Here is a 14,344-nt window from a genome sequence, read left to right on the forward strand (position 1 = left end):
CCATGCTGTCTTGAGAAGGACATGGAAAGGGTCTTTTCAACTCTTGCTTTGCATTTCCAAGCACGATCTATATTTCTTATGAGCAGCGATTTGTCTGAATTTCGATATTCCTCAATGCTGAGAGCATAAACGCCAAATTTGATGGGTCGAGATGGTGCAAAATAGCATAATATTTTGTCCAGGTTCTGCTAAACTGGAAGTTTGGATAAATGCCAACAAGGCGATTTGTGTTCTACAGTGTTCAAGTATATTAATTCAATTGAAATAAAATACAAGTTTTAAAGGCTGTAGAAAAACCAATTTCCAGAAGTTTATTGACATTGATGCAGCCTTTTACACCACTTTATTAGATATCCGTGCCCAGTGTTTGTGTTCTTTATGAACTTTATCTTTATTTATTTATAAAGATCCCACGGTGTCCTTTGCGAAGAGTAGGCGAGCTATCACCGGCACCATGGCTAAATTCCTGCCCTAGCAGGTCCAACGTCAGGCCTGAGCAGCCGGTTCGTGAAGACTCGGGCCATGCTTCCCCCAGTCGACCCAACAAGAAAGGTGGGATAATGGTGGCTGTTAAAGAAGAAGTGAATACAACTCCAGCAATTTCAAAGAAGACAAAGGGAATTTCCAGAACAAAATATGTCCATAATTGAGAGAAGAGCAAGAGGATTTCAAAAGAGCATGACAGATTGGGAATAGATTTGAATTTGCAGATATAATTGGTGATTATAAATGTGTTTGTGTGGGTCTGCATAGTTCGGAATATACAATACCATACTCTATTAAGAATTCGGTAAAGATTAGTATATTTACTCATCCACAGTTATAGTTGAAACTGGAAAAGTGCCAGAGGTATTGTATTGTTCTTGTATCAACTCACAGCACTATACTAAACAAAGGAAGCACCACAGTGATATATATTGTTGCGGATCCGCCGCCGGCCTTCTCCCCTTACCAAGGGGGGGATTAGTCCCCTTGTCTTTGACTGGCCTGGCGGGACCCGGGACCTATGACGTCCCTTCCGGACAGCGCAAAATAGGGTATTAGGACCAAATTCGCTATTACCTAAATACTCGCGCTGCCCTGGAAGCGAGGAAATAAGCCCCGCACGAACCACGTGTGTTGGTGAGACGCCGAGCGGTTGCGTACACATGATTCGCGCTATTATGATGGTGGAACCCGATTCAAGCGGTTCTTATTCGTACCACAGTTAGTCAATGGCGAAATCACAAAGGCGATCGAATTGGAAAGGAAGAACAGATTTATTTACACTATACACAATGATTCAAGAAAAGGGGACACAGAGCAGCCTTATACAGTCTTACTTAATACCCAGGACAAACGGGCCCATCTCACACACACACACTCACACGGGGCTTGCTGATGAGCAGGTTGATGTTCACCACGCCCAGGGATGGCTCCCGTGCAGCCCTCTGTGGTCCCCGGCACGTCCTTTGGAGTAGGTGAAGGCAGGAGCTCTCCGTGTGTCGTCTGGACGGAGCGAGTTATCACGGAGCGAATTGGTAGGGAGCGGACTTTGACGCGGCTGGCGGTTATTCACTTGCGGCTATGGCCGTGCTTACTCGTGTGGTTGGAAAGCGCAATAAGCATTACCGGCGCGTCTGGCTGCGCCCGCGTGCTTGACACAGTTCAACGCCTCTTCTTCTCTCTCTCTGCGCAAGCCCTTAAAGAACGCGCGTATCTTGCGAGTCCGAATCCTTTCTCTCTCCTCTGCGAGTCCTTTCACAACGAGCCCTTTCACAACGAGCACACCCCCTCAAATCCTATCGCCACTGCCATGTGCACCCGAGTCCTCTTACAATGCTGTAAGTCCTCTCGAGGGCTTTGTGCAGCACGTTATATAGGCACGCCCCGCGAACCTGCTCGAACTCACCAGACGCGCCTTACCACGCCCTCTCACGCCATGCCGATAGAGCCCTGATTGGCTGGTGGCTCTTACCGTCTCTCGCTGCCGCTCCCCGACCTCAACGCCAGCCCCATCCTTTTTAGACCTACCTCGTGTTACTCGAGTAGTGCGCAGCCAATGCTTAACAAACTGGATCGAGGCTAGGGTGGCTGGAAATCGGTGGCAAGTAAAGCCTATTTTCTGTCTTTACACAACGCAGGCACTAAGAGGGGAAATGGCCTATTCTTACACATACTAAGACATAACTATATTAAAAATGGGCCTATGTTGCTCGTGTGACTAACTATGGGGGGCAACCCTTTAACCTTTAATGCCTTCAATGTGCCAATCTCAAAACCGTAGCAATATATATATATATATATATATATATATATATATATATATATATATACACATATATATATATACTTTTGCAGATATATATATATATATATATATATATATATATATAATATATATATATATATATATATATATATATATATATATATATATATATATATACTTTTACAGATAGATATATATATATATATATACTTTTACAGATAGATATATATATATGTATATACTTTTACAGATAGATATATATATATATACTTTTACAGATAGATATATATATATATACTTTTACAGATAGATATATATATATACTTTTACAGATAGATATATATATACACTTTTACAGATAGATATATATATATACTTTTACAGATAGATATATATATATACTTTTACAGATAGATATATATATATGTATATACTTTTACAGATATATATATATATATATATACTTTTACAGATAGATATATATATATATACTTTTACAGATAGATATATATATATACTTTTACAGATAGATATATATATATACTTTTACAGATATATATATAATTATATATATATATATATATATATATATATATATATATATATATATATATATACACACACACACAGTGCATTCAGAAAGAATTCAGACCCCTTCACTTTTTTCACATTTTATTATGTTGCAGCCTTATGCTGAAATCGTTTAAATTCATTTTTTCCCTCATCGATCTACACTCAATACCCCATAATGACAAAGATAAAACAGGATTTTATAAAGTTTTGCAACTTTATTAAAAAGAAAAAACTGAAATATCACATTGACATAAGTATTCATACCCTTTGCTATGACACTTGAAATTTAGCTCAGGTGCCTCCCATTTCTCTTGATCATCTTCAAGATGTTTCTACACCTTGATTGGAGTCCACCTGTGGCAAAATCAATTGATTGGACAGGATTTGGAAAGGCACTCACATGTCGATATCAGGTCTCGCAGCTGACAATGCATATCAGAACAAAAACCAAGCCATGAAGTCGAAGGAACTGCCTGCAGAGCTCAGAGACAGGATTGTGTCGAGGCACAGATCTGGGGAAGCCTGCAAAAAACATTCTGCTGCATTGAAGGTTCCCAAGATCACAGTGGCCTCCATAATTCTTAAATGGAAGAAGTTTGGAATAACCAGGACTCTTCCTCGAGCTGGCCGCCCGGCCAAACTGAGCAATCGGGGGAGAAGGGCCTTGGTAAGAGAGGTGACCAAGAACCCGATGGTCACTCTGGCTGAGCTCCTAAGATCCTGTGTGGAGATGGGAGAAACTTCCAGAAGGACAACCATCACTGCAACACTCCACCGATCTGGGCTTTATGGCAGAGTGGCCAGACGGAAGCCTCTCCTCAGTGAAAGACACATGAAAGCCCACAGAATCTTGTTTCTCACAGTCTGAGAGTCCTTTAGGTGCTTTTTTGCAAATGCCAAGCGGGCTTTCATGTTTAGGTGCTTTTCCCTTCAACCTCGATACGGTCAGCTAAGGTGGGCCAGCAGGGGCACATCGTCTCCAGATGCAGCAGCTACACCCAGATCCGGACAAACCCCCACCCCCAGCCACTGAGAACAGAGACAACAACAACAAAACTGCCTCCACTCCCAGAATCCACAGCCCCTCATCCAATCACTCACACACAAAAAAAAAACAAAAAAAACGACCGACCACCACCCTTACAACATGCACCACTCAAACAAAAACACATTCATGCAAAACCACACCCACTCTTGCAACACACACACACACACACACACACACACACACACACACACACACACACACACACACACACACACACATTTCTATATTATAATATACATTTATATATATATATTTATATATATATAATTTAATATACAATAATTATAATGTGATTATAGAGCACACTGCATCGTGACGGACACACTACATTCATATCAGGAAAAAAATACACATACAGTGGTTGAATTCTGCTGTTGGCATGCAAAAGGATTTGGATTTTCTTTTCGTTTTCGTTATTAGCTGTATTTTTTATTCAAAACACATGCAAACAATAATTTGTATTCCTTTTATCATTGTTTGAAAGTGTAACAGCAAGATTTTTTTTGGAAAGTGCAGGGGGAGGTGGAGTTTCAGTTTTTGCCCATCTTCCTTGCTCTCCAATACCAATACAATTTCTCGCAATCCAAAACCAGACGAATTAAACTGTTTTGTTGAAATATTTACAGGTGTATGTAGGTGACATCCTTAAAGTAAAGAGTAACACTTAAACTGTTAAACTTAAACTTAAACTGTAAAGAGTAACTGTTAAAGTGTCTTAACAGAAACTTTCCTCCTTCATGATGTTTCTGATGCCTTGGTATCTCTCCCAGGTTACTCCCTCCTCCGGTATGATAGACCTGAGCCTCGTCCTGGAGGTGGGGTTGCTATCTTTATAAAAAACTCTCTTCCTCACTCGCCCTCCACTGCCCTCTCTCCACCTCACCCCCAGGAATACCTTTGGCTACGGCTTCCCCTTCGCTCCCACCTTTTGTTCATATGTGTGTTGTACCGTCCACCAAACAGCGATGACTCCATCTACATCTCACTGTCTGATAATATGGACCAACTTCTATCGACCCATCCCAACTCTCTCTTCCTCATATGTGGTGATTTCAATTGTCACCATGCCAGTTGGCTGGGTGTGGGTACCTCTCTCACCAGCCATGGCTCTTCAGCAAAGGACTTCTGCGACTCACTGGGACTGACACAATCTGTCAATTTCCCGACCCGGATCTCATTCAACGGAGCATCTTCTCTTCTGGATTTGGTTATGACAAACTTCCCTGAAAATGTCTGCTGCTCTTCTTCTGCTCCAATCGGCTCATCTGATCATGTGCTTGTCAAAGTGGACATCTCTCTGACCATTCTCAGAGAGCCTCCTCAGCATCGACGAGTCTGGCATTTCACTCAGGCCAACTGGCACGGTCTTCAAGCAGCCATCAATCATCTGGACTGGTCTCCCATCTCTACCGCCTCTGACATCAACTCATCCTGGGAATTCTTTCAAAGTAAATTGCTCTCTCTCATGCACAGATTTATACCATCTCGTCTTCAGTTGTCATACCCTTCCTCCCGTCCATGGTACACGGAATCCTGTGGTGAGGCTGTTGCCCTGAAACAACTTGCTTTCGTCTCCTGGAAAGCAAATCCAACGGAAGGAAATCTCATTTCCTTTCACAAAGCCCGAAACAAGTGTGTGTCCACCCTCAGGAGAGCCAGGAAACAATATCTCACCATTCTCAAGACCGAATTCTCTTATCTGTCTCCCTCTTCCAAATCCTGGTGGCATCTGGTCAAATCTGTTTCGGGTGTTTGTTCCCCCTCCATCCCCTCCCTCACCTCAAACGGCTTAACGGCTGACTCCGCACGTGAAAAAGCTGAATGCCTCAACTCTGTGTTTGCCTCTAAATCTTGTGTCCCAAACCCATCCCTCTCTGTACCCACCGTACCCAGTCGTACCCAGCTGCTCCTGGACTCTGTGTCCTTTCCTCCTGACAAGGTGGAAAAGTTTCTGTCAACCCTCGACTCTGATTCTGCAACTGGTCCTGACGGCATCAGCCCACGGGTCCTAAAATCATGTTCTTCTGCTCTTTCACTCCCTCTTTCTGTTCTCTTCACCCTCTCTTTTGCTCAAGGTCATCTGCCATCTGCTTGGAAATCAGCCAACATCACCGCTTTGCACAAAAAAGGTGCAACAACAGATCCCAGCAACTACAGACCAATCAGCCTTCTCCCAATTATCAGCAAAGTCATGGAATCCATCATTGCTTCAGATATTAAATCTTTCCTCTTCTCCAATGGCTTGATCTCTGATCATCAATTTGGTTTCAGACCTGGTCACTCTACTCTGGACATGCTGCTTCTGCTTTCTCAACAATGGATGGAGGTCCTCAACGCCAAACAGGAAATTAGAGCTGTCTCCCTTGACATTTCACGTGCCTTCGATACGGTCTGGCACCCTGCTCTGCTCACCAAACTCTCCTCCTTTGGTATCCATGGAAATCTCCACGCATGGCTGGCGGACTTCCTCTCTGGTCGTAGTCAACGTGTGGCCCTGAATGGGTTTCTCTCATCTCCTCTTCCTGTTCAGGCTGGAGTTCCCCAAGGTAGTGTTCTGGGCCCTGTGCTTTTTCTGATCTTCATCAATAATCTCTCTGACTCTCTTGAAAATCCTCTCTATCTCTTTGCTGACGACTCTACTCTCTGTCGCTCCATTCCTCATCCCTCAGATCGGCAGTCTGCAGCCTCCTCACTCTCTGCAGACCTGGACAAAATCACAGACTGGTCAAACAAGTGGAACATGTCTTTCAATCCTGACAAATCTCACACTCTTACAATGTCTCTCCGAAAGGACCGACTGGACAACCCTCCCATCTACTTTCTCAACAATTCTCTCCAAGAAGTTCTGTCGCTCAAGCTTTTGGGTCTCACTATCTGCCATGATCTTTCTTGGGAAAACCACATTTCCAAGCTGGCCTCCAAAGCCAGTCGCCGACTGGGCATCCTCCGTCGTGCGAAGTCCTTCCTTGGCACACCTGAACTCCTCACCACATACAAGGCTTTCATCCGCAGCTCAATGGAATACTGTTCCCCCCTCTGGGCTGGTGCTCCTGCCTCACACCTTGCTCGGCTTCACGCTGTTGAAGCCAAAGCTTTCAGAATCATTGGAATCTCCTGCGATGTAGTCAACACCGAGGGCCTTTCACTCACTCACCGCAGGCAGGTTGGTGGTCTTTCTGTCTTCTACCGACTCCTCTCCGGCCTTGCTCCCCCAGCTCTCTCTGTGCTCTGTCCCCCCAATATTCCTTCAGGTCGCACAAGATCTGCCTGCAACCCTCTTATGGTTAAACTGCCAAAGTCTAGGCTCTCTGCTCACCTTCACTCTTTCATTCCCCTTTTCTCCCGCCTCTGGAACAAACTCCCCCACTCCCTTCAATCCCACTCCTCCCTCCAGGTCTTTAAAACAGCTGTTCACCACCATCTCTTATCTTCCCCCATCGAAAACCTTGATCTTTTCTACCCCCGGTAATTCACCCCAGAGTCCTTGCAGTGTTCATATGTTTTAATCCTCTCCCACCACCCCCCAAGTCCTCCCGATGTCCCTGCTCTCAAATGTTGTGTTTGTGTCCTTCCCCCTCTTCCCCCTCTCTTTTGTGTCCTTCCCCCTCTCTCCCCATCTTGTCTGCCGCTCCCCTTGTTTTTTGTGTTTTGTGTGTCGGTTTGTCTTTTTGTGTGATTAATGTTAGCTCTTTCACGAGCCTCGATCTTGTATACCAAAAAAAATAAAATAAAATAAAATAAAGTAGCTCTCGCTATGTATGAGTTGTGAACAAGCTCTTAAATGAGGTTTATTTCAAGATAAGAGAAGTAAGAAACTGCGAGAGAATTGAAAGAAACTGAGCCATGTCCATATTACATTGTCACATTTTCCAGATTTTTCGACCCTCTCTCCCTTGCAGAAGAGATTCTTTATTTATGGTCCAGGTTTGCAATTTGAGGTTAGATGAACGGAGTAAAGGGAAGCACTCACTCAGCAAAATAAAGTTGAATAACGGCTGGAATTGAACCGGAATTAAGTTGTCAAAGCTAAGGTTTTTACTGTTCATAATAAGAGTAATGCCTAAGTCACACATAGGCGGATTTGTCGGCGACTACTGGCGACTGGAAAAATCGCCACCACCCGCCGACAATCGTAATGAAACCGTAATGGACGGTCGCCTGTTGTCGTGGTTATCCTCCCCAGGTCGGCTGCAGTCGGCAAGAGCCGCAAAGGGGCCAAATATTTTTTTAAATGTTTAAAAACGGCGCGCTCAGTCGCACTCGAAAAAAATCCGCCATGCTGTCGTGATGGAACCGCCATGCTGTCGTCGGTATCCGTAATAAGAGCGTAAAGCGGCCGCAACCCAGTCGCTCATAGTCTTCCGCAATCGCCCCACCAGCTAGCACGGCAGAGATGCGAATGCCATACGGCCTTCCTGCGGCATCTTCCCGACTACGGGCTGACACTGTTGCGGCTGCATAACGACTACAGAAGAACTACCACGTCTCCCCTGCGGCTATGGGAGACTGACGGCGACAGCAGTAGGACTAGTGGCGGCCGAGTTACGGCCATTGGCGACAAAGATACGACTGCCTGGCGACTGCATTACGACATACCACGATTTTCAGGCCAGGTATAAATAGGGGTGGACATTTCAGCTCACTGCAGTATGGTCAAGGTCTACCAAGGGTCTCTCTACCAACATCTATCATGGATGATGAACATAGGATGAAGCTGGTCCTTCTGAATGACTTGGCAGCACTGGACCAAGATATTGCTGCGAATGACCTACTGCTGGCTCACGCTGAGGAGCAGCATCAAGAAAGAGGACAACGGAGGGAGAGAAGACATTGGGTGAGGCCGTGGCTCCTGCGACAACCAGCTCTAGGGCAGTATGAGCAGCTCATGGTAGAGCTCAGGGGCGAAGACATGCAGGGCTACAAGAACTTCACCAGGATGGAGCCAGCCCTGTTTGACGAGCTGCTAGAGCGTCTCGGTCCTCGAATCACCAAGCAGCTCACATTTTGGCGTGAACCAATAGAACCAGGTCTGAGACTGGCAATCACCCTGAGGTACCTTGCGACAGGGGATAGCTACATGTCCCTGCAGTACAACTTCCGAGTGGCCCACAACACCATCGGCCTCATTGTACGGGATGTCTGCCAGGCCATCGTCGATGAATACCTGGAGGAGGTCGTCAACACTCCCTCTACACCAGAAGAGTGGAAGACAGTAGCTGAGCAATTTGGACTGAGGTGGCAGATGCACCATGCCCTAGGAGCACCCGATGGCAAACACATCCGCATCAAAGCACCGAAGAAGTCTGGGTCCGTTTTTTTCAACTACAAGAAGTTTGACTCCATAATCCTGATGGGCCTGGTTGATGCCAACTACCAGTTCATCTGGGTGAATATGGGAGCGAACGGATCGTCATCAGATGCCCAGATCTGGAATCAGTGCGATCTGAAGTTGGCTGTTGAAGATCACGCCATCGGCTTGCCAGAACCAGACCCTCTGCCTCATGATGCCCGAGACATGCCGTACTTCATCATCGGCGATGCGGCCTTTGCGCTGAAGACCTGGATGATGACGCCATATGGCAGGAGGAACTTGGACCACCAGGAAAGGATCTTCAACTACCGCTTGTCTAGAGCAAGGCGCATCGTGGAAAACGCTTTTGGGATCCTATCCAACCGGTTCCGCTGTATACTCACAAGCATGGTCCAGACACCAGAGACAATCGATACTATCATCCTGACCACCGTTTGTCTCCACAACCTTATGCGTCTGCATTATCCAGCTCAGCAGAATGAGGTGATGGACCATGAAGACAATGATCACAACGTCATCCCGGGCTCCTGGAGGGAAGGTACGCAGCTGGCCGACATTGAAGAAGGGGGGGTTAGAGGGAACGTGCACACCCGTGTAGCCAAGGACCAGAGGAACTACCTCAAGACCTACTACAACTCCCCTGCCGGCTCCATTCCATGGCAAGACAGTATAGTGTGAGGGTCTCCGTGGAGTGAGGTCATGTGGTGCCGACAAGGATATGGCTTTATTGTTTGGACTTGGGACTTTTGGGAACTTTATTTTTGGGACTTTGGTCCTTTGGAAACTTTATTTATTGGACTTGGAACCAGTGGAAATAATGTGTTGGACTTTCTTTTCATTCTCTCTCCCTGCAGAAAAGTTTGATTATTACATTACAATGATACATCTTTATTAACTTTCTTATTGTACATCAAACATCTTTATGCTTCATGTCATACATCATTGAAATGAATAAAGGGAAATGTAAAATAGAGAAATAAAGATTTAAAAAGTTGTATGAATCGTCTCCAATCGCCGGCGGTCTTATTGCAGTCTTGCAGACATCGGAGTAAACCGCCACCCGGCCCCAATGCAGTCGCCGCGATCCGCCATCGGTCGTAATCTAGCCGCCAGACTGTCGCCATGCTGCTGCCGTGCATCCGCAATGCAGTCGTCTTCGATCTTCAACAGTCGCCATCCCACTCGGGGCGTCGTCGCAATGCAGTCGCAATGTGGCCGCCTGCAGTCGCCATACTGCCGCCTGACCATATTTGACCGCCCGTAATCGCCAGTAGTCGCCGAAAAATCTTGATCGCCGGCAGTCGCCGGTAGTCGCCAAAATATCCGCCTATGTGTGACTTAGGCATAAGTGATCTCAGGTGTACGGATTTGTTTCACTGTTAGTAAGTGATCTCATGATAGGAAGTAAGTGATCTCAGAGGTTAATGTGAACATTGTTACGCTTAGTTACTGAAATGCGGGTTTGTGGAATCGTCCAAATTTAAAAAGGACACAAACTTAAGATTTAAAATAACCCAGAAAGGAAGGTAATGAAACGGCTGATAAAGAAATACATCCAGGTACGGTTGCCAACCTGCCGATTTTTGGCACAACCTTGTTGTAAAATTAATCTCAAATTTCAAAAACTGGAAATTACTATAGCTGATCACTTTTTTTTAACTTTTCACTTCCCACACTACTGTGGAAAAAAAAGGCATGACATGGCAGCCTCCACCAAAATCAGTGCATTTCTATATAAACTGTTTTTATTGAAATTTCAAATGAAAAAGTTGAGAGAACTGATTCATTTCTTGAAATTCATGTTGAATTTCCCTAATCATCTTGTGACCAATCATCTTGTGATCATCAAGCCTTTATAGTTCAAATGGTTTAGAAAGGCTGATTTGTAAGAAATGACTGGCCGTCAAATTTGGGCATTAGGGGGGGGGGGGCATGGAGGAGAAGGGTGGAGGTGGAGGAGGACGTAGCAGCTGAGAAATAATTTGGTCATACAGCCAATTTCTCATACAGCCAGTGAGTCACACAGAATAGAGACAAGAAAGACTGCACTGTGGTCACAACCTGCATCACAATATATATATATATATATTGTTGGGGTTTTGAGAACCCTGCACTTGTAAAAAAAAAAAAATATATTTGTTTTTTTGTATACAAGATCGAGGCTCGTGAAAGAGCGAACATTAATCACACAGAAAGACAAACAGACAAACCGACACATAAAACAAATAACATCGGGAGCGGTAGACAAGATGGGGAGAGAAGGGGGAAGGACACAAACACAACATTTGAGAGCAGGGGCCGAGAGACATGGAGACATCAAGAGATCTGTGGGAGGGAGAGGGCTTTGGGTTGGAGGCATGGGAAGGGGGGGGGGGGGTGGGAGAGGTATAAAACATATGGACACTGCCAGGACTTCCAGGAAATAAGTTGGAATTTCAAACAAGGTGGATCTGGGGTGAATTAGTGGGGATAGAAAAGATCAAGGTTTTGGATGGGGGAAGATAAGAGATGGTGGTGAACAGCTGTTTTAAAGACCTGGAGGGAGGAGTGGGATTGAAGGGAGTGTGGGAGTTTGTTCCAGAGGCGGGAGAAAAGAGGAATGAAAGAGTGAAGGTGAGCAGAGAGCCGAGATTTCGGCAGTTTAACCATCAGAGGGTTGCTGGCAGATCTTGTGCGACCTGTAGGAATATTTGGGGGACAGAGCACAGAGAGAGCTGGGGGAGCAAGGCCGGAGAGGAGTCGGTAGAAGACAGAAAGACCACCTACCTGCCTGCGGTGAGTGAGTGAAAGGCCCTCAGAGATAGCTTCATCGCGGGAGATTCCAATGATTCTGAAAGCTTTGGATTCAACAGCGTGAAGCCGAGCTAGGTGTGAGGCAGGAGCACCAGCCCATAGGGGAGAACAGTATTCCATTGAGCTGCGGATGAAAGCCTTGTATGTGGTGAGGAGCTCAGGTGTGCCTAGGAAGGACTTCGCACGACAGAGGATGCCCAGTCGGCGACTGGCTTTGGAGGCCAGCTTGGAAATGTGGTTTTCCCAAGAAAGATCATGGCAGATAGTGAGACCCAAAAGCTTGAGCGACAGAACTTCTTGGAGAGGATTGTTGAGAAAGAAGATGGGAGGGTTGTCCAGTCGATCTTTTCAGAGAGACATAGTAAGAGTGTGAGATTTGTCAGGATTGAAAGACATGTTCCACTTGTTTGACCAGTCTGTGATTTTGTCCAGGTCTTCAGAGAGTGAGGAGGCTGCAGACTGCCGATCTGAGGGAAGAGGAATGGAGCGGCAGAGAGTGGAGTCATCAGCAAAGAGATAGAGAGGATTTTCCAGAGAGTCGGAGAGATCATTGATAAAGACCAGAAAAAACACAGGGCCCAGCACACTGCCTTGGGGAACTCCAGCCTGAACAGGAAGGGGGAGATGAGAGAAATCCATTCAGGGCCACACATTGACTACGACCAGAGAGGAAGTCCGCAAACCATGCATGGAGATTTCCATGGATACCATAGGAGGAGAGTTTGGTGAGCAGAGCTGGGTGCCAGACCGTATCGAATTGTTGTAAATATACCCCTTTGTAAATAATTCTTTTTGTAAATACCTTCATTCATTGTAAAGGTCAAAGGTCGTCCCCTAGTTAGTCCACATTGCAACATGTAGCAAACCATAGGCCCTCTTCGTAGTTATTTCATTATTATGTGTTTCAGGTAAGGCTGTGTTTCCAATAGTTTGACTCTATGTTGCATTAATCAAATAAGATAGGTCCCCTTTCAATTTCCCCAATCATCGCCGCTCTCCAAAGTGCCCTTCAAAAGCGGTGCGAGTGGTTTTCCATCCCGCAAGCCGCCATTGGCCATGTGCTCATCTCGGAGAAGAAGGGGGGAGGAGCCGCTGGATCACGGGCGTGGCACCAACTCGTCATCAAAGGTGGAGTCAGCCAGCCCGAACCAGCCAACCAGCACCGCGGTGAGCGACCCGGTAGGCGTGCCCTCGCAGCCCGCGGCTTGATCCGGCGACGGCCGATAAAAAGGCAAGAGGAGGGACTGCTTAGGCTAGGGAGATGACCGAGGAGGAAGAACCAAGAGACACCAGCTGAGCTGAGACGTGCTGCAGTTGAATTGAGTCAGAGACGTGCTGCAGTAGAATTCAGAGAGAATTCAGATAAGCTGCGAGAGACGAGCTGCAGGTGAGTTGAGTAATAACCAGCGCTGACGACTGCGTTTTCGCCGCTGAACCTGAGCGAGGGCATGCACGCGGGACACCAACGGCGTGTCGTGATCCCTGGACCTCCCTGCCCGCCAGCTCTGTGGACCGTCTGCCCCTCTCATCCTTCCAGCCATTCCTGCCTGCAATTCCCATTCGTGTACATGAGTTTGTTCTGTCCGTATTGTCCTGGGGATAAGTAAGCCTGTTTAAGAATTGCTCTGTGTCCTTCTGCTCCTTCCATTTCCTGTATATACTCGCCCTTTCATTTCCTTATAGTTAGTTAATAAACCTGTATTCTTTCTTCTTACTTTGGTTTCATTCCCGTCCGATCGCTTTCGTGATTTCTTTCAATTGAGTATCTGTGGCGCGATTTTGGCCGAACCGCTTTTAATCGGGTTTAGTCTCTTGGTAGCGGCCCGAGTCGCAGCTCGCTTCGCTCGGCGCAATCCAACCACGCTGCGGCCTGGGTGGGAGTATTTCCTCACTTACGGCCGGTGGTAGTACATAGATATAAAGACAAATTGGGCTTACAACCCTACTTACCATCGACCGGAAGTGATGTCATACCCCCAGGACCGGTCGGACGGCCAGCTTAACAGGACAAGGGGATTACCCCCCCCCCCTTGCTAATGGGAGTGCCGTCCCCCGGATCCGTAAAAAAAAAAAAAAAAAAGCATATATATATTGTTGCGGATCTCTCGAAGCCCGTCGACGTACAGAGGGGGGGGTTAAACCCCTTTTCCCCCTCGGGTCTTCGAGTCCACGAGGCCGAGTCGCCACTCCCGTAGCGAGCGTGGGAAAGGGTATCGGGTCGATTCCACACGTACCTTCAGTACCCACGCTGCCACGAAAACAGGGACTAAACCTCGCACAAGCCACGCTAATCGAATACGCCGAGCGGTTTGCGTATCACGTGACTTGTGCCGTTACTTTGACTGAACCCGATTCGAGCGGTTTTATT

Source organism: Myxine glutinosa, chromosome 1, assembly GCF_964187855.1.
Source record: "Myxine glutinosa chromosome 1, kmMyxGlut1.1, whole genome shotgun sequence".
NCBI classification, from domain to species: domain Eukaryota; kingdom Metazoa; phylum Chordata; class Myxini; order Myxiniformes; family Myxinidae; genus Myxine; species Myxine glutinosa.